This window comes from Balaenoptera borealis (assembly GCF_965194805.1).
Source record: "Balaenoptera borealis genome assembly, chromosome: 3".
Classification (NCBI taxonomy): domain Eukaryota; kingdom Metazoa; phylum Chordata; class Mammalia; order Artiodactyla; family Balaenopteridae; genus Balaenoptera; species Balaenoptera borealis.
The window spans coordinates 154984564-155009326 of record NC_138866.1 but is presented as its reverse complement, the minus strand read 5'-3'; the positions used below and the strand labels follow the sequence as shown (position 1 = coordinate 155009326).

Here is a 24763-nt window from a genome sequence, read left to right as displayed (position 1 = left end):
TAACAGTTTAATTAATTAGATTAATTTCTCTTTTTTTTGTAATAACATTCATATACAGTATTATTTATGTCAGAGGAATACAGAACCATTTTCAGTTATACGTATCTATACATGTTCGGTTTCTTTTCCCATTTAGGTTATTAGAGAGTGTTGATAGCCATTCCTAGGTATACAAAGATTCTTATGGAAAATCCAGTTTATACGAAACATTTTGTATTTTGAATCCCATCGTCCTAATGTATCCCTTGACCCCATCTGTCGCATTAGGTAACCATAAGTTTGTATTTTTCTTAAGTTTATGAGACTGTTTATATTTTTCAGTTATTTCAGTGATGTATATGTATAGATCACAGGTATAAGTGAGATCATATAATATTTGTCTTTCTGAATCTCACTTAGTTCACTTAGTATGATTATCTTTAGGTTTATCTATGATCCTGCAATTGGCATTATTTCATGCTTTTGCATGGAGGAATTGTATACCATTGTGTACATGTATCACTTCTATTTTATCTGTTCTTCTGTCCGTGGACATTTTGTATGTCTCCTCATCTTGGGTATTGTAAACGGTGGTGCCATGCACACTTGGGTGCATGTGTTTTTTCGAATTCTGGACTTGTCGGCCTATTATCTTAGGGGAAGCTCTGCAGAATCATAGGGTAGCACTCTTTTTAGCTTTTAAAGGCATATCCATAATGTTCTCTCTAGGGGCTGTTACCATTTATTTCCCACCAGGTCCATAAAAGGATTTCCTTTGCTCCATGTCCTCTCCACCATTTATTCACTGTAAAGTTTGGTGATGACATTTTAGTGCAGTGCAAGGTGATCTCTAATTGTAGTTTTGATTTGCATGTCTGCTAATTGCTACGCTGAACGTGTTTTTATAGGCTCTTTTTCTTCATATACCCGTGTGAGTAGAATTTACCTGATTCAATTGCCTTCTTGAATGTCTGCCCCCTTTTCAATGATTTTCGAACACTTTCGCCTGGACATTTGTTGACGTCAGGTATCATGTTGGGCCCTGAAGTCGTTATGAATACAAAGTGCCCCTAAGCAAGCGTTTTGAGGTTGCTTTTGCGGGAAATGGCCACCAGGCGTCAGTATTTTCTCGGGACCTACTCTGGTTACCCCGGCAACCAGACACTAAGGGGAAATTCCGTTTGGGGCTTCTAAATTAGAGTGGAATGTGACAGTACAAACACCCAAATCTTGTGTCTCATTGCCACATTTTTAATTAGAATAATTGTTACTTTTTCTTGGTGGAACTTTGATGTACAGTGTGGAGGATGTTGTAGGTATAGTGAATCGTTTTCTCTTATACATATCCATATATTCTGTGCAGCTTCGGCTTCTTTTCCCATATAGGTTACTAGAGACTGTTGATAGAACTCCCTGGTATACATAGGTCCTTGTTGATTATCTCTTTTATTGGAAAACTGCATATTTATTATTTCCATTGTCCTAATTTATCCTTTGACCCCCTTTTGTCCTTTTTGTTAACCATATGTGTGATTTCTAAGTCCATGAGTCCTTCAGTTTTGTGTTCTCTTACTTGTTCAATGGTGTGTATTTTTAGATTCCACCTATAAGTGATATCATATGGTATTAGTCTTTCTGATTCTGACTTTATTTAGTATGATTATCTCTAGGTTTTCTATGTTCCTGCAAATGGCATAATTTCATTTATTTAAATGTCTGAGGGACTTCCCTGGTGGTGCAGTTGTTAAGAATCCGCCTGCCAATTCAGGGGACACAGGTTTCAGCCCAGGTCCGGGAAGATCCCACATGCCGAGGAGCAATTAATCCCGTGTGCTACAACTATTGAGCCTGTGCTCTGGAGCCCACGAGCCACAACTACTGAGCCCAGGTGCCAGAAGTATTGAAGCTTGCACACCTAGAGCCCATGTTCTGTGACAAGAGAAGCCACTGCAATGAGAAGCCTGCACACCACAACGAAGAGTAGCCCCAGCTCATCGCAACTAGAGAAAGCTCGTGCATAGCAACGAAGACCCAATGCAGCCAAAAATAAATAAAAATAAATAAATAAATGTATTTAAAAAGTGTCTGGGGCTTCCCTGGTGGCGCAGTGGTTAAGAATCCTCCTGTCAATGCAGGGGACAGGGTTCGAGCCCTGGTCCGGGGAGACCCCACATGCGCAGAGCAACTAAGCCCATGTGCCACAACTACTGAGCCTGCGCTCTAGAGCCCATGAGCCACAGCTACTGAAGCCCGCGCGCCTAGATCCCGTGCTCTAACAGCAAAGAGAAGCCACCGCAATGAGAAGCGCACGCACCGCAATGAAGAGTAGCCCCTGCTCGTCACAACTAGAGAAAGCCCACGCACAGCAATGAAGACCCAACACAGCCAAAAATAAATAAATAAATAGATTTTTTAAAATGTCTGAGTCATATTTTATTGCGTACATATATTAGTTCTTCTTTTTCTGTTCACCTGGCCATGGACATTTTTTATGCCTCCATGTTTTGGCTCGTGTAAATGGTGCTGCAGTGCACTCTGGGTGCATATGTCTTTTCGAATTCTGCTTTTCTCTTCATATACTCCTAAGGGTAGCAATGGTGGATCATATGGTATCTCTCCTTTTAGGTTTGAAGGCACTTCCATAATGTTGTCTATAGTGGCTGTTACAATTTGTATCTCACCAGCACAATAAAAGGGTTTGCATTTCTCCATGCCCTCTACATCATTTATTCATTTTCAATTTTTGATGATCGCCTTACCGACTGGTGAAGGTGAATCCTCATTTTGATTTAGATTTGCATGTCTCTGCTAATTGCTGTGTTGAACATGTTCTTATGGGCTGTTTTAATTCATAAACAGTGTGAGTAGAATTTACCTGTTGAAATTGCCTTCTTGGAAGTCTGCCCTCTTTTCAATGATTTTTGAACACTTAGCCCTGGACATTTTGTGATGTCAGGCATCATTTAGAGTCCAGAAGTCTAATGTGAATATCAAGTGCCCATAAGCAATCTTTTTGAGGTTGCTTTTGTGGCATGGTCATAAGGCCAGCATTTCCTCGGGCCCAACTCTGCTTATGCCAGCAACCAGGGCCTTAGGGGAAATCCTGTTTGGGGCTTGTAAAAAAAGAGGAATGTGCCAGAAGAAACACTCAAATCTTGTGTCTCATTACCACTTTTTAATAAATTTCTTTTTTTTTGGAGTGACATTGATATACAATGTTGTGTATGTTGTAGGGATACAGAACCATTTTCAGTTATACATATACACATATCTCTGCATATTTGGCTTCTTTTCCCATTTAGTTTATTAGAGAGTGTTGCTAGCCCTTCCTTGGTATACATAGATCCCTGTTGAATATCTATTTTATATGAAATAGTATGTATTTGTTAATTCTCCTAATTTATCCCTTGACCCCTTCTGTCCGGTTGGTAACCATATTTTTTTTTCTAGGTTCCTGTGTCTGCTCATGTTTTCTCAATTATTTCAATCATGTGTATTTTTAGATTCCAGCTATACGTTATATCATATTTGTCTTTCTGATACTCACTTACTTTACTTAGTATGATTATCTCTAGGTTTATCTACGTTCCTGCAAATGGCATTATTTCATTCTTTTACATGGTGGAGTCATATACCACTGTGTACGTGTATCACTTTTTTTTTAATCTCTTCATCTGTCCATGGACATTTTTTATGTCTCCACATCTTGAGTATTATAAACGGTGCTGCAGTGCAAGCTTGGGTTCATGTGTCTTTTCAAATTCTGGTTTTCTCTGCATATACTCTTTGTGGTAGCACTGCCAGATCATATGTTAGGTCTTTTTTTACCTTTTAAAGGCACTTCCATAATGTTCTCTATAGTGGCTGTTCCACATTTACATCCTACCATCACCGTAAAAGGGTTTCCTTTTCTCAAAGCCCTCTCAACCATTTATTCATTGTGATTTTTATGATGGCCTTTGAGACCAGCGCAATGTGTTCCCTCCTTGTTGTTTGATTTCCATGTCTCTGCTAGTTGCTATTTTTACAGAGTCCAATTTCACTATTTTCGCTGCACAACAGGCCAATGAATCGGAGACGAGGTGTTGAGGCGAAGAATACGACTTTATTCGGAAAGCCGGCAGACCAACATGATGGCAGACTAGTGTCTCGAAAAACCATCTTATCAGGGTTTGGATGCCAGTTTCTTTTATAGCACAGAGAGTGGGAGGAATTGAGGCAGTAAAGTAAAAAGGCCTTAAATTTTGCAATATTCCCTGGAATGGCCAGCCTCAGGGAGGGGATGTGTTAATTTCTTCTTTCTTGCAGCCATCCACAGGTGGACAGGGTCAGATTGTCTCCCTGTGAGCTGAACAGAGGCACTTTAATTAACATTCAGGCACAGGGGCAGTATTCCCTGAGGTAGGCCATTATGTATGATTATTATAACAAAAGCAACAAAAAACAAAGGTTAAAGTCAAAGAAACAGATGGAACATGGAGTCCGATTTAGCTCTTCCCTGTTACAATTCCCCATTGTCAATGTACATGCCACAATCTTGTGGAAAAAAGGCGTGACAACGTTTTAACTGTTCCGTCAGATGGCTCTTTCTGGGAGTTTCTGCCATCGGTTCAATGTTCCAAATGTTGAGATTTTTCTTTTGTTCTGCTTTGGAAGTTTCTACTTTACATCTGTAGACTGAAAAATATTTACAACCTTAAAGTGGAGATTTATCAGGAATTTTGAGGGCTTCAAGCCTGGAGACCGCATCTCAAGTTAAGGAATTTAGTGTTTTTCTATACGGGAAGATGCAAGGGTCAGGGCTCACTGAAATAATTCCTTTGATATGCACCACACCTATCTGTGGCCTGTATGCTGTATTTTCACATCCTGAGTTTCCTCAGGGCTTACCGCAGGGAGTGGCTGCAGTCCGGCTGCTGACGGCAGGTATTCTTCTCCTCCCTGAGTTTTCTCAGGGTTCACTGGCTCATGTTGGAGAGCTGCAGTCGCTGATGATTGAGCCTCTCCTCTTGGTCAGGAATTTGACCAATATTTGAGAGACATTTTATGATCAAATTTTGTCCCATGGTGCTGGGAGGCTCATCCCAGGTCAGGTGAAAAATCTTGATATACCAGTCCAGGTGCTAATTTTCGGATTAGGCCCTATCGATATTTAAAGATTCTCTGAATCCTCTGTCTAATTATGATCCAGGAGACATTTTCCCGTGTTGTTTCTTCCCATACCTGGAATCACATTATTACAATTATTTTATGTTATAAATGTGATCTATTTCTGTAAGATGTTTAGCTATAGAAGTTTTGTTGGAGGCTTGGTTATACACTGGGTACTGCAAGAGACAACAATCTTATAAAATAGACAAGATATAAGTAATGTAGATAGTAATCTTGACAAAGACATAGTAAAGCAGGGAGACACAAAGCACAAGCAATTTTGAAACAAAGAACAAATTAAAACAGTGGTTAACATAATATCAAGTCCACAGGAGAGTCAGCTGGAAACAACAAATTCTGGCAGGATCAGGTGGAGAGAAAAAGATAAAAGTTTCCCCTTTGTTTACAAAGGCATACTTTATCAACTTGTTGTAGGTCATAGCATAAGAGAAAAGGTTTTTCCTAAAAACAAAGATTAAAGCTGTTGCAGCGATAATAGAAATGAAGTTTTCCCTCTCCTGAGAACAAGGAAAATAAAGGTAACAGTGAACAGGCTAGAGAAGAAACATAGCCTGGCCTGAAAGAGTTAATCACTCCTACTTTTTTTTTTTTTAACTGTTACTATCTGTAACTAGATTTGTACTTCACAAAGCTAACCTATTACTCTTTAACACTATGTGAGTTACATCCTGCACTCCCTTGTAGCAAATCACCCCTTGTAGTATTTGCATTTCAGAAAAAAGTCACAGGCTGATAACCCAGAGACAAACAGACCCAATTACCAGGCTGCCTGACGTCAGCTGTGACTGTTTTGAAATAATGCAGGAAGAAGAATGCAAGACCTTTACTACTTTGATCCTTATCATATACCCTGGACTGGGGGCCCCACATATAAAATCTTCTCCGATTCCCAGAGGAGCGCACAGTTCTTGAGGTGCTAGCCTGCTGTGTCTTCCCTTCTGCCTGGCAGAAAAATAAAGCCATCTCTCTCTTCCTCCAAAATCTCTGTCTCTGTATTTCTGTTTAGCATCGGTGCACAGAGAAGCCGAGATTTCAGCAACAAAGCCAGTATATTTCCCAAAGTCATAAAGTTATAAATCATATTTACCAGTTCATTCAGTCCCATGTAATTAATTCCCATTCATCTGGATGAAATAATCATGTTTCCCTTTAGTTTTGTCCTTTGTTACCCAGTCCAGTGATATTATCTGAAGGCTATCAGAAAGTTATATTTGTTAAAAAGTTCCTTTTTATCAGTCTTCTTGAAAATCTTCATTTTGTAAAAGCATCAGGACAAAACTTAAAACAGCATGGTTAAAGATTTGCGTACAATGTAATTAGCAGGAAACTTGGATATACCATTTTAGAATAGCTAGTATTATGATTGATAACATATCAGGACATATCAGATGTTAGGGATTCCATATACATTTTGGAATATCTATATAAATGGCGTTTACCCATACACTATAACCTAAGGTTCGTCTCCAATCCCTTGACAAAGTTTTTGAAGTAATTTTAACATACCAAATAAACTTAGTTTGACATTTCTCACTGAGATGTTCTTTCGAAGTGCCCCAGAGTCAGCTGGAGGCTAAAAAACTTTGGTCAGATTTTGATATTTGGGAAGTTTGTTAAAAATATCAAAAATGTTTTAAAACACAACAGGATCCTAGGTCACTGTGAAAGAATGCTTATTCATTTAACCGAAGTCACAAAATGATTAAAAGAAAACAAATACGGATCACCTAAGGGCATAGAAACTTATATAATCTGTTATCAAAGGGAGCACTTCTAACAGAGAGAGATCAAATTCCAGTCTTGTATTAGCTTACTTAACAAAATCCATTTAGTTAGTTAACTTCAATCTAAATTTAGTTAATCCTGACCATGTATAAAACTTTCCAGTAAAATGTAATTCCATTCCTCATACCATCTTTACTGAAAACACACATTTTACCATACTGAAATGTTTTATTATTTTCAGTTGCTTTAATTATATATTTAAATTAGAATCCCTGACTCTTAAAAACCTTAATTTCTAGTGACAACCAAGAGGCAAGTAATAGTTACCAAAATCTGGAGAAACTATTCAGATGATTTTTAGAACATAATTATTTTTATAGTTTACCTAAAAGCTCTTATTTCATTTACATTTAAAATTTCATCATATCAAGTTATTTTTCTTGCTGACAAATTTGCAACAGATATAACAAGATTTCATTTAACTTTTTTTAAATCTAGGTGCAGTGAAATTACTATACTTAATGTTGATGGCTCTAAAGACATGTCTATATTAATTAGATCAACAAACTTCAACATTAATACCAGGTATTAATTTAATACTAAATATTTCCCACTTCACGTGAACCTGAAACTCATTTAGCTTAATTTCTCTTGTAGTTAGAATTGTTTGGTTTGTAAGCACTTACTTTTCTTTAAGCCAATTAAATAGAGCTCATTTACAGATTAACCTCAGCAATGTTATCCAAAGACAAATACACATACAAACACACAAACAAACAGAGACATCATAGTTCTCATTTCAAAATTTCAGCCCTGAGTCAGGTATAACAATGTAAAACCCATCAGTTTACAAAAGAGTTTGGATTAAAGTTGGGTTTCTGGCAGATGGAACAAATCAAGCTCACTTGTCTAGATGGCTAAACCCTTTCTACTAATATTTATGGAAAACAAGTTAAGTTCTAAATTGCTGTACTCTCTTTTTCAAAATTTGCATTTTAAAAAGATGGCAGAGATAAGGGTTTTTGAGAAGACCAGATAGGACAATTGTATCTCAAAGATACAGGCAAGTTTCTCCTAGGATCACTTTGTTTTCCCTTTAGTATTTACAAGCCTCTTAAGATCACCCGTATTTATTAGAAAATCAATCAACTTGTTCCCCACTGTAAATGGTACCTGGGGCTCCTGTGGGGAAATCAGAATCAGATGCCTCAAGTACAAGGGAAATTGAACTTGAGTCCTGGCCTCTTACAGGATATCGGGGCAAGGGAAATTGCTCTGCTCTAGAAGTGGCTCCCAGTCCAAATTGGGTGCCCAGTTGGGTCTTACTTAGATGGTGATACTAAACCAGGTCCCTGTGCCCTGGGGTTTACCATAGAAACTTCTATTTGATCCCCATGGGTAGGGGAAACAGGAGGCAGTGTATATGTTGGCGGCATGGGAGGGGAGCAGTTGGAACTACTGCCATTGCAGCCTGCTCGGCCATTGAAGGAGCTGGATAGGCTGAAGCAGGGTGTAAGTTTTGAAATAACATGTCCCCACTCTCATTTTTTTTCTCTTCCTTTGTAGAACAGTCTTCCCCTTGGGTTTCCCTTCAGACTGCTGCACCATAAGATGGCAGCCCTCTGACTCCTTTTCCTCCTGATGCAATAGCATAAATGCTCCTACATATGGAATCTCATCTCTTTTTCCTGCTCTTTTTTTTAAACATCTTTATTGAGGTATAATTGCTTTACATTGTTGTGTTAGTTGCTGCTGTATAACAGTGAATCAGCTATACGTATACATATATCCCCATATGCCCTCCCTCTTGGCGTTTCCCTCCCACCCTCCCTATCCCACCCCTCTAGGTGGTCACAAAGCACCAAGGTGATCTCCCTGTGATATTTGGCTGCTTCCCACTAGCTATCTATTTTGTATTTGGTAGTGTATATATGTCACTGGAGAACAATATGGCGGTTCCTTAAAAAACTAAAAATAAAACTACCATATGGCCCAGCAATCCCACTACTGGGCATATACCCTGAGAAAACCATAATTCCCTGCTCTTTTGCAGAACATTTCTAACTGCGAGTGAGCCATTCAGAGGCCATCATTCTTCTGATCTTAAGATATACTGGGTCTACACCCTATTACAATAGTATATCTATCATGTCTTTCTTAGTCATAGATTCACCTCTATGTTTTGCCCATTTATCTAATATATTCCCCAAAATGCTCTCCTTTGGGATAGATGGAGTGTTTTCCACTTTTAAAAGTTTAATAACACCAAGACACAAAAGATGCAAATTCCAATACAAAAGGCACAAATTCTAGCATCGATGCACACAAAACCACGACAAAACCAATGAACTAGTTCCCAGATCAGGTAGGGTTAACCCTACAAAACCAAAGAACTTTTTCCCAGTGAACCGGTTCCCAGAATCAGGTAGAGTTCAACAACAATTCCCCCCACCAACAGGGTATTCCAACCAGATTGGCTTGTCCCATAAAGGAAAAGCCCAGACTGACGGGGGAATATGTTCCTGGTGCGCACGCCGGAGCAACTTACCCTCCAGAATCAGAGTCTGTCGACTCATAGCCCTAAATGGAACCGAAGTTCCCCAAATGGAACCAAAGTTCCCCAAATTGGAACCGAAGTTCCAGAATCGAATCGAGTCCATCAACTCGTAGCCCCAAACTGAAGTTGGTCGGTTCCTTGCCTCAACTGCCAAGCGCTGGGGTAGCTGGTGCCGCTTCAGGGAACTTTGAAGGGAAGATCCTCAGGACAAATGGTCCCAGCAGCTGCTAGGGCCTTGCCCCAGTATTCCCTGACCAGGGCGGCTAGCCACGAGCAGCAAGGCTCCTGGCTGGCTAAGCCAAATTTTTTACCAAGTCCAAGCTCTCTCTGCTTGCCGCATGACAGGCCAATGAATCGGAGACGAGGTGTTGAGGCAAAGGAATACGACTTTATTCGGAAAGCCAGCAGACTGAGAAGATGGTAGATTAGTGTCTCTGAAAAACCATCTTAACTGGTGGGGTGGGGGGAGTGGGTGGGGGCGGGGGGGTGGGGTTTGGATGCCAGTTTCTTTTATAGCACAGAGAGGGAGAGGAGATGAGGAAGTAAAGTGAAAAGGCCATAAGCTTTGCAAATACCCCCTGGAATGGCCAGCTTTGGGGAGGGGATGTGTTAATTTCTTCTTTCTTGCAGCCATCCACAGGTGGACAGGGTCAGATTGTCTCCCTGTGAGCTGAACCCAGGCATTTAGTTTAACATTCAGGCAGAAGGGCAGGGTTCGCTGAGGCAGGCCATTATGTATGATTATAATAACAACTGCAACGAAAAGCAAAGGTTAAAGTCAAAGAAACAGATGGAACGTGGAGTCCGATTTAGCTCTTCCCTTTACAAAACCATCTTTTTTACTTGCCTTTAGTCATGAAAAATCTAGTTTATGAGGGGTTTTTTGGTCCAAAATTCATGACTATTGCTTTTATTATATGCTGGGGCATTTTTAGGATGGTTTTCATTAAATTTTTCATGTTCAGAAATTAAAGATGAGAGTAATTCCTCAGTGAGCATATTAAGTTGATTTTGTTTAATTAATACAGTTAATTACTTCTCAATTGGAGAGGAACACTAAGATGGCTTTTCTTCAGTTATTGTTTCTTCCACCTCTTATATGTAACATTATCAAAGTTATTCACTTTACTGTAAAAATTAGATCAGGTGAAAATTTGGAGAATTCATAAGTCATGGAGTTGTTTAGGCATGAACAAACACACGTGACTGTGATGGGTGTTTAATAGATTTTGTAAAATTAGGAGAAAAATATTCCAATTTGAATGATGCTGTAGCATGATGTAAAAGAAAATGTACAAGATGAAGAATTGCATGATTTCGCATGTGGTGAGAGGACACCTGTTCTCTGACTGCACAACTGACACACCCTGAATTTAGGAGAAAAATCTACTTGTTTCATTTCCTGATTATTTCCAGGTTTTTGTTTTTTGTTTTTTGTTTTTATCATTGTCATCCTTGCTACATATGAATCACAGTCACTGCCCTTCTTTGCTTTCATTATGGACATAGGGTTCCCACTGCTCTCCTCACCCCCAGTCATCCATGCAGGCCCTGGTAGTTTCTGATGTGTACCTTCAAAATTTTCGAAAGCAATGAGAAATTTAAGTGATCAATTTGAGGTCACTTATACGATTCAAATACAGCATTGTGATCACTTAATTGTGAGAAGAGTGGAGCAGCTTCAATGGACCAGAGTTTTAACTCAGGCAGTTAGCACTAGGAGACTTGGAAAGACAGATAAAATAGGACAATGGTGTTTTTTTGTTTGGTTGGTTGGGTTTTTTTTTAGAGAGAGATACATAAGACTTGTTGAAAGTACATATGGAGAGTTCTTTGGAAATGTAGGGAGGAAAGGAATGTAGCAAGGAAGCTCCACATATTCACCCCAAGGTCTTAGGCAGCTGGTGGTGGTGTATTCGGATGTACAAATGACAGAGATGGAGACTTGGCAAGTGTGCTGGGTTTCTGAGAATCCAGGAAATCTAATTCTGTCCTAGTGATTTAAAATATTTCCTGGGCAGTACTAAGGACTGGATGCTATTAGTAGACAGAGATTATTACATTTTTCCAGGCTTAGATCAGTGGCAGTTTGATGGAGATGGGGTGTGGAATGAAACAATCTTTGTGAACATAGCTTGAAATGTCCCGTGGTGGACTAGATGTGGAGATGAGGAAGACTTCCGGACACTGTAATAGGCGGGTCAGCATGGCATGTGCTGTGGTTTCACATAAAATATATCTACTGTAAATGAGTGACCTTCCAGGGAAGCTGACCCACAGGTGGCAGGGAGCACCCTCACTTCCTCTCAACAGAGTGATGGCCTTGTCATGTGCTCTGGGATCTGTACCAGGTGTCACTTAGTTGGGGGAAAAGTTTATCAGTCAGAGGCAGTGAGCATTTCTTTTTCAAACAGTTTATTTGGTTTTTAGGCTAGAAGTTCTGAGTTTTTTCATAGCCCATACTGTATTTTTACCAATCTTGCCTGTAATGGGAAGAGGACTTTTTTCAGTTGTGCTAATTGATACAGTGGGCTTGGGTAGCAGTTTATGCTACTTTTAACCTTGGTATAAGTAAAATATAATCATGTGTGTTTTTCTGTAACTAGTCGTTTGTTTTCAGTTATACCAAGAACGGACTTATGCATATGCATAGAAAAGATGTACATTTGGTGTTATGTACACAGTGCATAGGTAGATGTTCATAGCTGAAAAAATGGCTGAGAAAATTTATGAGGTACCTTTTCTTTTTTCACTTCTTCTCTCTGGTGTTGGCTACATGCAGGCACTTTACACATTTCTGTTCTCTCATAACCCTGGTATGGTTGCCCCACAGTCATATATATCACATTTCTTTATCTATGCTAGACACCAGGGAAGCAATAGATGGCACCTCAAATTTCTAGATGCCTAAATTAAATAAATAAATAAAACACAAATTGGGATCATCAAATCTTAGTGAGAATGAAGAGCAATTAATCTCCTGTATTGCTGATTGGAGAATTAAAAATATATCCAGTTAGGAAAACTGATTGACTTTTACTAATAAACATAAAACTTTACCCTGTTAGAAAAAAAAAGTGAAAGTAAGCACAAAACAATGAAAAATCTCTGAACTTCTAAGATACCCTTCCACTCTGTATTCCTCCACCATCTATAGTTAGCTTCTATTGCATGCAAACGCTTTTTAAAATCAATGATAGGGAAACAGAACAAGAGACAGAAAGGTGAGTCCCAGTATCTGCATCCTTATGGTTATTAAGTAGTGCAAGTGTAGTGCTACTAAAAACTGGTCTGGGGAGCAGCATTGGCACAAAGAAGAAACTTGATAAAGATGCCAGTTCCTGGGCCCCACTCCAAACCTGCAGAATGACAATCTCTTCCATGGGTCCTGGAATGCTTTGTATGCATATTTAAATTTGAGAGGCACAATTTACATAAATGCTTATTACTCTAGGCTTACAATAAAGATGACATGGTGAGTTATAATAACCAGTATCACCTGTGACCTCCTTCACAGATTCTTCTTTTTTTAAATTAATTAATTTGATTTTTGGCTGCATTTGGGTCTTTGTTGCTGTGTGCAGGCTTTCTCTTGTTGCGGTGAGCGGGGGCTATAGTTCGTTGTGGTGTGCGGGCTTCTCATTGCAGTGGCTTCTCTTGTTGCGGAGCTTGGGGTCTAGGTGCGCAGGCTTCAGTAGTTGTGGCACGTGGCCTCAGTAGTTGTGGCTCACGGGTTCTAGAGCGCAGGCTTAGTAGTTGTGGTGCACGGGCTTAGTTGCTCCGCAGCATGTGGGATCTTCCCGGACCAGGGCTCAAACCCATGTCCCCTGCATTGCAGACAGATTTGTAACCACTGAGCCACCTGGGAAGTCCTCCTTCACAGGTTCTGCCTGAGAGCACATTAAAAAAAAAAAAGTATAATTGACCTACAATATTATATTTGATGCAGGTGTACAACATAGTTTCAGGTGAACAGCATAATTTATATAGATTACAATAAATATTTTTAAACTGCATGCTTCAGGCAATTCCAGGGTGAAACCAGAGTTAAGCAAGAGGGCTCTCAGGTATATTTGTGGTGTGAGAGTTGAGTTCAACCTTTGGTTCAAGAAAAGGTAATAGAGTCTGTGTGGTCGGGTCAGGTCCTTGCAAACCATATTCCCCATTGCTGTAGCAGAATTAGTGGTTGACTGTGAGGCCGAAGGGCAGGTGAAAACAGGGAAGGAGAATATCACATTTTGGCCTCAAAATCTGCAAATTAGAAATTCTTTCTATGTATTTTAAAGGGGCTGTCAGGAAATACTATTTGGTGAAATCATTTTCTATAACATAGAGTATCCTCTCTTCTCTGCTGAACACAGTACTGGATTGGAAATTGTAGAATCCCCGGGATGAGTCATGTTCCTTTTCTAAATAAACAGGTCTTGCTGTCTCTAAGCTGAACCTGGTCACCTTTTTTGAGCAAAGGAAAGAGCAGGGATGTGAAGAAAAGGAGATAACAGTCATACCCTCTGGTAGGTGGGAATGAATAAAGCAGATGGCACAGGTGTGATGTCTGAGAGCATAACTATCTCGTATGTTAAAATAACATAAAAGGTGTATCTGTCTTCACTGCTAATAGTTTTACTTCACTCACATATTAATAAATTGATGATAATATGATGTGAAATTAGTAAAATTTTTTTACCCTACACAATTTTATTAATATTAGTGATTCATAACAACTACTTTAAGGCACACTATGATGCTATTCAACAATTCCTGTGATAGGTGGTATTCCATTTTGTTCAGGCACAGAAACATATGACTCTCTGTTGCTGTCCTAATATTGAGCCTGTCTTGCATGTATTAAATCCAACTTTGTCATATAGCAGGTTTCTGTAGTATTACAATGAGAGCATCTATATTAAGATCACTACATCCTTTGCATAATTGATATTGGCCTATTAAATAAATCTTTATACCGAACTGGAAACTTGTCGGTACTAAAATAAGAATTACCACCAACTTAAACTATAATAACAGGTTAGGAAAACAGATAAATATATATCTAAACTATTGGAAAAACACAGCTAACTAGATTTGTAAATATATCATAGTAATTAAGTATGCTAGGTTTGTCAACAGAAAAAGGATTTGGGATTCAGTTATGATTTATTTCATAACAGAATCACCATCTTACTGACTGTAGGACTGTTATTACGTATTCCCTGATGTTTCATGTTTGCTGCTCATGATCTGATCCATGTCTCTATGGTTTTCATCTTGAATAGGCACAGGCAGCAGATTCAACACATCCATAGGACTATTATCTCCCCTAGATCCTCCCCTGAATCTAGAGCCACCCAAAGCATCCTTGTCTTGGTGAGCACTTTTGTGTCTTTGTAACCCTCTCTTCCATATTTCACATTTGTTTGGCTCCTTTTAGTAGTCCCAACTGGTGAATGGTGAACTCTGCTGCATTGATTACTGTCTGTTTCTTACCTCTAGCCCCCTGCATTCTCTTGATTCATGACTGCAGAGTATCCAGGCTTTGTTTTTCTTTGATAATAATGGGAGAATTTCCTAATCTTGTGAGATATATGTAAATTGATGATATTTGCACATTGGTCAGTTTTTTGTATATTCATTCCTCTCTAAGTACTAAGTATAATTTACAGTCATTTACAAGAGAGTGGCAAATAAGACAATTTTATGCTCCAAAAGAAGCAATAAATCATAGTACAATTGTAAATGCATTACTGTTTGATTATCATATAAATACCTATGTAAATATAATTTTTTTTTTTTTTGTAAATATAATTTTATTAATGCTTGTAGTGGAGCTTCAGAATCTAGGCAGTGTCAAGCAGAAGCCTCTTAAATAATCTGGGGTTACAGAGGAGTCTTGAGTGTGCAAATAGGTATCTGAAATAATATATTTTCCTGGAAACAAACTCAGCCTGGAGTTGTATGAATAGCTACATGAAATGAAAGAGCATGTGAGATATACCATATATATATGGTAGTATGGTCATTTTTAAAGTATTAATTCTTCCAAACCATGAGCATGGTATATTTTTTCATCTTTCTGTGTTGCCTTCAACTTCTTTTATCAATTTCTGATAGTTTTTTGAGTATGTGTCTTTTACCTGCTTAGGTATGTTTATTCCTAGGTATTTTATTCTTTGTGATGTTATTGCATATGGTATAGTTTCTTTAATTTCTCTTTCTGATAGTTCATTGTCAGTGTATAGAAATGCAACAGACCTGTATATTAATTTTGTATCTTGCAACTTTTCTGAATTCATTGATGTGCTCTAGTGGTTTTTTGGTGGCGTCTTTAGGATTTTCTATGTACAGTGTTATGTCATCTGCAGACAGTGACAGTTGTACTTCTTCCTTTCCAATTTGGTTTGCTTTTATTTCTTTTTCTTGTCTGATTTGGTGTGCCTGGATTTCCAATACTATGTTGAATAAAAGTGGCAAGAGTGGGCATTCCTGTCTTGACCCAGATCTTAAGGAAATGCTTTCAGTTTTTCACCATTGAGTATGATGTTAGCTGTTGCCTTCTCCAAATGGCCTTTATTATGTTGAGGTATGTATCCTCTATATCCAGTGTCTGGAGAGCTTTTTTTTTTTTTTTTTTAATTGATTGATTGATTGGTTGCTATGTTGGGTCTTCGTTTCTGTGCTAGGGCTTTCCCTAGTTGCGGCAAGCGGGGGCCACTCTTCATCGCGGTGCGTGGGCCTCTCACTATCGTGGCCTCTCTTGTTGCAGAGCACAGGCTCCAGACACGCAGGCTCAGTAGTTGTGGCTCACGGGCCCAGTTGCTCCGCGGCATGTGGGATCTTCCCAGACCAGGGCTCGAACCCGTGTCCCCTGCATTAGCAGACAGATTCTCAACCACTGCGACACCAGGGAAGCCCCCTGGAGAGCTTTTAATCATGAATTGATGTTGAATTTTGTCAAAAGCTTTTTATGCATCTATTGAGATGATCATATGTTTATTTTTTATCATATGGTTTTTATTCTTCAATTTGTTACTGTGGTTTATCACATGGATTGACATGAAGATACTGAACCATCCTTGACTCCCTGGGATTAATCCCACTTGACCATGGTGTATGATACTTTTAATATATTGTTGGACTCATTTTGCTGATATTTTTTGAGGATTTTTGCATGTATGTTCATCAGTGACATTGCCTAGTAATTTTCTTTTTTTATGTGATATTTTTGTCTGATTTTGATATCAGGATGATGCTGACCTAATCCTCTGCAATATTTTGGAATAGTTTGAGAAGGTTATATGTTAACTTTTTTCTAAATGTTTGGTAGAATTCAACTCTGAAGCCATCTGATCGTTCACTTTTGTTTGTTGAGTTTTTGTTTTTGTTTTTAATTATTACTGATTCTATTTCATTACTGGCAATTGCTCTGTTCATATTTTCTATTTCTTCTGGGTTCAGTCCTGGGAGATGGTACAATTCTAGGAATTTGTCCATTTCTTCTACTTTGTTCATTTTATCGGCATATATAGTTGTTCATATTAATTTCTTATGATCCTTTGTGTTTCTGTTGTGTCATTTGTAGCTTCTCTTTTTTCATTTCTGATGTTATTGATTTGGGCCCTCTCTGTTTTTCTCAATGAGTCTGGGTAAATGTGTATCAATTTTGTGTTATCTTTTCAGAGAACCAGCCCTTAGTTTCATTGATCTTTTCTATTGAATTTTTAGTAGCTATTAAAAAAAAAAATCTACTCTGATCTTTATATTTCCTATGTTTCTACCTACTTTGAGTTTTGTTTTTCTTCTTTTTCTAGTTGCTCCAGGTGTAATGTTAGGTGGTTTATTTGATATTTTTTCTTGTTTCCTGAGATGAAACTTGTATCACTGTTGGCTGTGTCCCATAGATTTTGGATCATTCAGTGTTCATTTTCATTTGTCTCCAGGTATTTTTGGAATTCCTCATTAATTTCTTCAGTGTTCCTTTCTTCTTTTTTCTCTTCCCCTGTGATGTGAGGACTATCTTTAATATTATGTTTGGATTTCTTTCAGTTGTTTTGTGTTTGTTTGTTTTGTGTGTGTTTATCTATTATTGATTTTTGGTTTATAGTTACCAGGACATTTATATATGTGTGTGTGTGTATGATGATTTTAGGTTGCTGATCTCTTAATATCACATGCATATTAACAACCCTGCATTTTTGCTCTCCTTCCCTCACAAGTACTGGTTTTGATATCATATTTTATACCTACTTGTTTTGTGTGTCCCTTTATTGTGAATATAGGTGATTTTACTACTTTTTCTTTTATCCTTCCTACTAGCTGTGTACATGGTTGATTTACTACATTTACTGAATATTTGCCTTTACCAGTGAGGTTTTTCCTTTCGTAATTTTCATGTTTCAGTTGTGGTCTTTTCTTTTTCACTTAACCCCTTTAATATTTCTCATAAAGCTGGTTTGGTGATGCTGAACTCTTTTAGTTATGCTTCTCTATAAAACTTTAGATCGCTCCATCAAATCTGAAGGAGAGCCTTGCTGTGTAGAGCATTTTTGGTTACAGGGTTTTCCCTTTCATCACTTTAAATATACCATACCACCCACTCTGGTCTGCAGAGTTTATCCTGAAAAGTCAGGAGATGACCTTATGCTAGTTCCCATGTATGTAACTTGTTGCTTTTCCTTTGCTCCTTTTAATAGTCTCTCTTTATCTTCAATTTTTGCCATTTTAATTGCAATGAGTCTTGGTATGGTCCTTTTTCAGTTGATCCTGTTTGGGGCGTACTGTGTTTAGTGGACTTGAATGTCTGTTTTCTTTCCCAGGTAAGGCAATTTTTCAGCTTTTGTGTCTCCAAGTATGTTCTCTGCCTCTTTCTCTTTCCCTTTTCCTTCTGGGACCACTATAATGCAAATGTTAGTGCTCCTGATGTTGTTTCAGAGGTCTGTTAAAATGTCCTCATTTCTTTTATCCTACTTTTTGTTGTTGTTCACCTTCAGTGATTTCCAGTATTCTATCTTCCAGTTTTCTGATTCATTTCTCTATATAATTTAGTCTACATGTTTCCTTTTAGTGTATTTTTCATTTCAGTTACGTATTCCTCATCTCTGTTTGGTTGTTCTTTAAGATTCTAACTCTTTTTTAAAAACTTCTTGCTCTGGTCGTCCATTCTTCTCCTGAGTTCTTTGATCATCTTTATAATCATTACCTTGAAGTCTTCCTTGGGTAGATTGGCTATCTCCACTTCACTTAGATCTTCTTCTTTGTTCTTATCTTGTTCCTTCATTTGGATCATGTTTCTCTGTCACCTCATTTTCTTGCTATGCTTCTGGTAGGTTAGTTACATTTACTGACCTTGGAGAAGTGGCCTTTTGTAGGAGATGTCCTATGTGTCCCAGCAGCCCACTCTCCCCTGGTCACTAGAACTATATGCTCTAGGTGTACCCTCTATGTGGGCTGCTTGGGTCCTTCTGTTGTGGTGGGCTGACTACTGTGGGTAGTCTGGTAGGCTTGGCTGCCCCCAGTCTGGTTGTTTGACAGGTTCTGCCTTGTATGGAGGCTGTCAGTACTTCTTGGTGGGACAGAATTGTGAGGCAGCTGGCTGCACACAGTCCTGGGCAACACTGAATCTACTGCTGGCTCACTTGTGGGTGGAGTTGGGGTCCAGGAGATATCATGCCTAGTGACCAACCACTGGTGTATAAAGCCAAGTCCTGGGGCTATGCTGGCTTACTGGCAGGCAGAGCCAGGTCCTGGGCTCTAGATGTAGAGCCCAGGGTTCCTAGAAGTGTTGTTGGACCACTGTTCCTGACACAGCTGGCTGTGGGGTCTGGAGCATCCCAAATCCTGTGCTGGCATTCTGATGGGTAAGATCAGGACCCAGCTGAGTCCATGGCTGGTGCTGGCCTGCTGGTGTTTAGGCTGGGTCTGCAGGCTGCTGGGCTGTGGTAGTCCTAGGTCTGCTGTCTATCCACTGGTAGGTGGGGCTGGTTGTAAAGCTTGAGCAGGCTCAGTAGTGGTTGCTGCCAGGGCCCAGCCAGTCTTAGGGCTTGTTCTGGCCTGCTAGTGAGTGGGCTGGTTCCACAGGCTGCTGGGCAGTGGTATACCTGGGAATGGTGTCTGCCTGTTGGTTTGTGAAGCTGGTCCCAAGGCTAGAGCAGGTTTGCTGTTGGTTAGGCCAAGTTCCAGCGAGTCCCTGGGTGGTGACCACCTGCTGATGGGTGAGGTTGGTCCCAAGGCTAGAACAGGCTCACTTCTTGGAGGGGCCGGGGATTCTGGGGCTTGTGCCTGCCCACTGGTGGGTGGAGTTGGGAACCAGGGTCTCTGGCTAGAGGGTCCTGGGGGTCCTGGATATAGTGCCTGTGCACTGGTGTGTGGAGCATGGTCCTAGGGCTTCTAGTGGTTGGAGTCAAGTCCAGGGGCAGCTGTGGACTTGAGAGTATCTTAAGGCAGCCTGTCTGCTGGTGGATGGGGCTCTGTCCCTGCTCAGTTAGTTGCTTGGCCTGTGGCATCCTACTACTTCTGTCTATAGACTTGTGGAAATGTATGGGGCTAGGTCTTGAGGCTAATAAGCTAAAGGGAGGATTCTGAAATTATGCTTGCTAGTACCAGTGTCCACAAGGTAGAAGGAGCTCCCAAAAGTGGCTGCTGCCAGAGTCTATGTCCCTGAGGATGTCCTGTAGTTGCCTCCTGCCTCTCCAGGAGACTCTCCAAGATCAGGAGGTAGGTATGACCCAGGATCCTTTCAAATTACTGTTCTGCCCTGTGTCTCAGAGCATGTGGGATTTTGTGTGCACCCTCAAGAGTAGAGTCTCTATTTCACACAGTCCTCTGGCTCTCTGGAAAATAAGCCCTACTGGTCTTCAAAGCCCATCATTCTAGGGACTCTTCTTCCCAGCACAGGACCCTGGGCTGGGGAACCCAACGTGGGGTTCATATCCCTCACTCTCTGGGAGAACCTCAGAAATTGTAATTATTTTCCCATTTGTGGGTCACCCACCTGGGGGTATCAGTCTTGACTATACCGAGATTTCCCCCCCCACCTGTCTGGTTGTGGTGTCTTCTTTATGTCCTTACCTGTAGAAGATATTTTATGATAGGTTCCAGCCTTTTCCATCAATTGCTGTTCTGTAAATAGTTGTGATTTTGGTGTGCTAGGGAGAGGAATTGAGCTCAGGGTCCTTCCATGCCATCATGTTGGACAATCTCTACTTCATTCTTAAATCATATTATTTTTTAAATAAATTCATTTACTTTTTTATTTTTGGCTATGTTGGGTCTTCATTGCTGCACGTGGGTTTTCTCTAGCTGTGGCGAGCAGGGGCTACTCTTCATTGCAGTGCGAGGGCTTCTCATTGCAGTGGCTTCCCTTGCTGTGGGGCATGGGCTCAAGGCATGTGGGCTTCAGTAGTTGTGGCTCATGGGCTCTAGAGCACAGGCTCAGTAGTTGTGGCCCACAGGCTTAGATGCTCCACGGCATGTGGGATCTTCCTGGACCAGGGCTCGAACCCATGTCCCCTGCATTAGCAGGCGGATTCTTAACCACTGCGCCACCAGGGAAGCCCTTAAATCATATTATTTAATTTTTTCTAATATCCTGTTTGAATTGTAACAGTTTGAAATTTCTTATCACTCATGTTTACTTCTCCTGGTTTAAAAATTTGTATAGTGCATACATTCATTTTGAAATAAAAGTTACCTGTGAATCTACCTAACTCAAAAATCAAGGACTTGACAAAAGCCTTTTCTACCTGTGTTACCCTCAAACTCTGCACCACACCGCCAGCCTGGGGAACATCTTGCACCCATGCTCTCCCTCTGTTTTTGGACTGTTAACGATCATGGCATCTGTGTGTGTGTTAACAAAGTAAATTTACCTATCTTCCTCTTTATAGTCTTTCCAGGTTTTGTTTTGTTTTGTTTTAGGGAACAGTCCTACTATGAATGTACATTTACTGGTCTGCTGAAGTTCATATGTAAGCCTGTCAAACATATTACCAGAATTGGAATTGCTGGTATATACACTTTGATAAATTTTAGAGACAATGGTAGAATAGAAGTAAATTGTATTTCAAATCCCACAATATTCTCACACCATGAAAACCCTTCCCTTTCACATATATTTATTTGTGGTTCCTCTTTATGCCCATACTATATTTCCCAGAGATGGGTAAGTATTATGTTCCTTGCTAAAATATTTACTCTCTTGTTCAAGGTCAGGCTTTTAGTGGTTCTAGCATGATCATATTTCCATTATCTTGCAAATACAAGATTTTCTCTCACACTGCCTTTTATTCTCTGCTCTCCTATATTGCCCTTCTAAATCTAGTGCTGGTCTTTCTTTATGTTCTTCATCAACCTGGATAGATTATACTGTTTTCTCCATTATTCACAACAAATAGAATAGAATAGAGCACCCAGAAATAAACCTTGATATATGGACAAATGATTTTTGACAATTTGCCAAGTCCATTCAAAGTAGAAAGGACAGTCTTCAACAAATGGTGCTGGGAAGTCTTGTTGTCAACATGCAAAAGAAGGAAGATGGATGCTAACCTAACATCATATACAAAAATTAATAAAAATGTATCAAGAAACTCAACATAAGACCCAAAACAATAAAAGTCTTAGAAGAAGACATAGGACAAGAGCTTCATGATATTGGATTTGGCAGTGTTTTCTTCAATATGAAACAAAGGAATAACTAACAAAAGATAAATAAATGGCAGTACATAAATTTTTAAAAATGTGTATCAAAGAAACCATAAACATAATATAATGGCAACCCATAAGATGGGAGAAAATATTTTAAAGCCATATATCTGAGAAGGGATTTCTATTCGGAATATACAGAGAACTCCTACAACTCAAAAAAAAAAAGCAAACACCCTGATTCAAAAATGGACAAAAGACTTGAATAGATATTTCTCCAAAAGAAGATGTACAAATGACAAGCACTTGAAAATATGCACCATATCACTAGATACATATTTATATATTTGTGTGTATGCACACACACAAGCAGAAAACAAGAATTGGTGAGGATGTGAGGGAACTGAAACCATTGTGCTATGTCAGTGGGAATGTAGAACGATACAGCTGCTTTGCAAAACAGTATGGTGATTTTTTCTGATACTGAAAAGTAGAATTACTACATGATCCAGTAATTTTACTTTGGGGTATACCCAAAAGAATTGAAAGCAGTGTCTTGAAGAAATATTTGTACTCCACTGTTTATAGCAGTAATATTCACAGTAGCTAAAGTATGAAGGCAACCTAAGTGTTCATCCACTAGTTCCTGGATAAACAAAATGTGGTATACACATATAATAGAATATTATTCAGTCTTCAGAAGGAAAAGATCTAGGAATATGCTACAACATGGATGAAACTTGAGGAAATTTAGCTACCAAAACTCTTTTCTCTTTTTGTCTTATCTCAATATAACTTACCCAAGGTACATCAATGTTGAAACATTATCAGAGAAATGCAAATCTAAACTGCAATGAGGTATTACCTCACATCAGTCAGAATGGCCATCATCAAAAAGTCTACAAAGAAAAAATGTTAGTGAAGGGGTGGAAGGAAAGGGAACCCTGCTATGGTGCTAATGGGAATGTAAATTGATACAATCACTATGGAGAACAGTGTGGAGGTTCCTTTAAAAACTAAAAATAGAACTACCATATGAGCCAACAATCCAACTCCTGGGCATATATCCAGAAAAAAACATAACTCAAAAAGATACATGCACCCTAGTGTTCATTGCAGCACTATTTACAACAGCCAAGCCATGGATGCAACCTAAATGTCCATCAACAGATGAATGGATGGATAAAGAAGATGTGGTACATATATACAATGGAATATTACTCGGCCATTAAAAACAGTGAAATAATGCCATTTGAAGCAACATGGATGGACCTGGAGATTATCATACTAAGTGAAGAAAGTCAGACAGAGAAAGACAAATATCATATGATATCACTTACATGTGGAATCTAAAAAAAATGATACAAATGAGCTTATTTACAAAACAGACTCACAGACTTAGAAAACAAATTTATGGTTACCAAAGGGGAAAGGTGTGTATGTGTGGGAGGGATAAATTGAGAGTTTGGGATTGACATACCCACACAGATAACCAACAAGGACCTAGTGTATAGCACAGAGAACTCTGCTCAATATTCTGTAATAATCTAAACAGGTAAATAATTTGAAAATATATATATATATTACTTGGCTGTACACCTGAAACTAACACAACACTGTAAATCAAGTATACTCCAATATAAAATAAAAATTAAAAAAAGAAGATGTGGTATATATGTACAATACAATACTATTCAGCCACGAAAAAATGAAATTTTGCCATTTGTAGCGACATAGATGGACTTGGAGGGCATTATGCTAAGTGAAATAAGTCAGACAAAGAAAGTCAAATACTGTATGATATCACTTATATGTAGAATCTAAAAAATAAAACAAAACTAGTAAATATAACAAAAAAGAAGCAAACTCAGAGATATATTGAACAAACTACCAGTGAGGAGGGGGGAGGGGCAATATAGGAGTTGGGGAGTGGAAAGTACAAACAATTCGTTGTAAGATAGCTGAAAGACATATTGTACAACATACATATTGGGGAAAATAACCAATATTTTATAGTAACTGTAAGTGAAAAGTAACCTTTAAAGTTGTATAAAAATTAAAAAGAAATTTTTAATAAAATTTTTTAAAGATTCAGAATTCTAAGAGAATATTTGAAAAAGTGGATATGCTTTTCTCTAATTTTTACCTTAATCAATGTGCTTTTTAAAATGTGAGAAAGTATAGGGACTTCCCTGGTGGTCCAGTGGGTAAGACTCCGCACTCCCAATGCAGGGGGCCCGGGTTTGATCCCTGGTGGGGGAACTAGATCCCACATGCATCCCACAACTAAGAAGCCCACATGCTGCAACTAAAAAAAAAAAAAATCCCACATGCTGCAGCTAAATATGCTGCAGCGAAGATCCTGCATGCCTCAACTAAGATCCAGTGCAGCCAAAATAAATAAATAAAAATATATTAAAAATGTGAGAAAGTATAAACACGTAAGGGGAGATGGGGAGAACAAACTGTGGCACCACAATTTATAACACACACACATAGACAAACATACAATGAATGAAAAATCTGATCTGTTAATTCAGGTATAATGTGCTTTATTACTTAACATAGATCACAACTTCCTTTGTTAATCATCAAATATGCATTCATGGCATCATTTTCAAAGTCTTCTGTCCATTCCCAACCCAAAATGTTAATCCACCCTTCCTTGCTGCCTTTGGTTTATTTTCAAACAGA

General features: G+C 39.0%; 1 long non-coding RNA gene across 1 annotated transcript in view; it reads left to right on the top strand.

Annotated features, from left to right (window-relative positions):
- Window positions 1–24763, top strand: part of LOC309625963 — a 77466-nt gene that overhangs the window by 41173 nt on the left and 11530 nt on the right. The gene's annotated exons all lie outside the window — the stretch shown is intronic.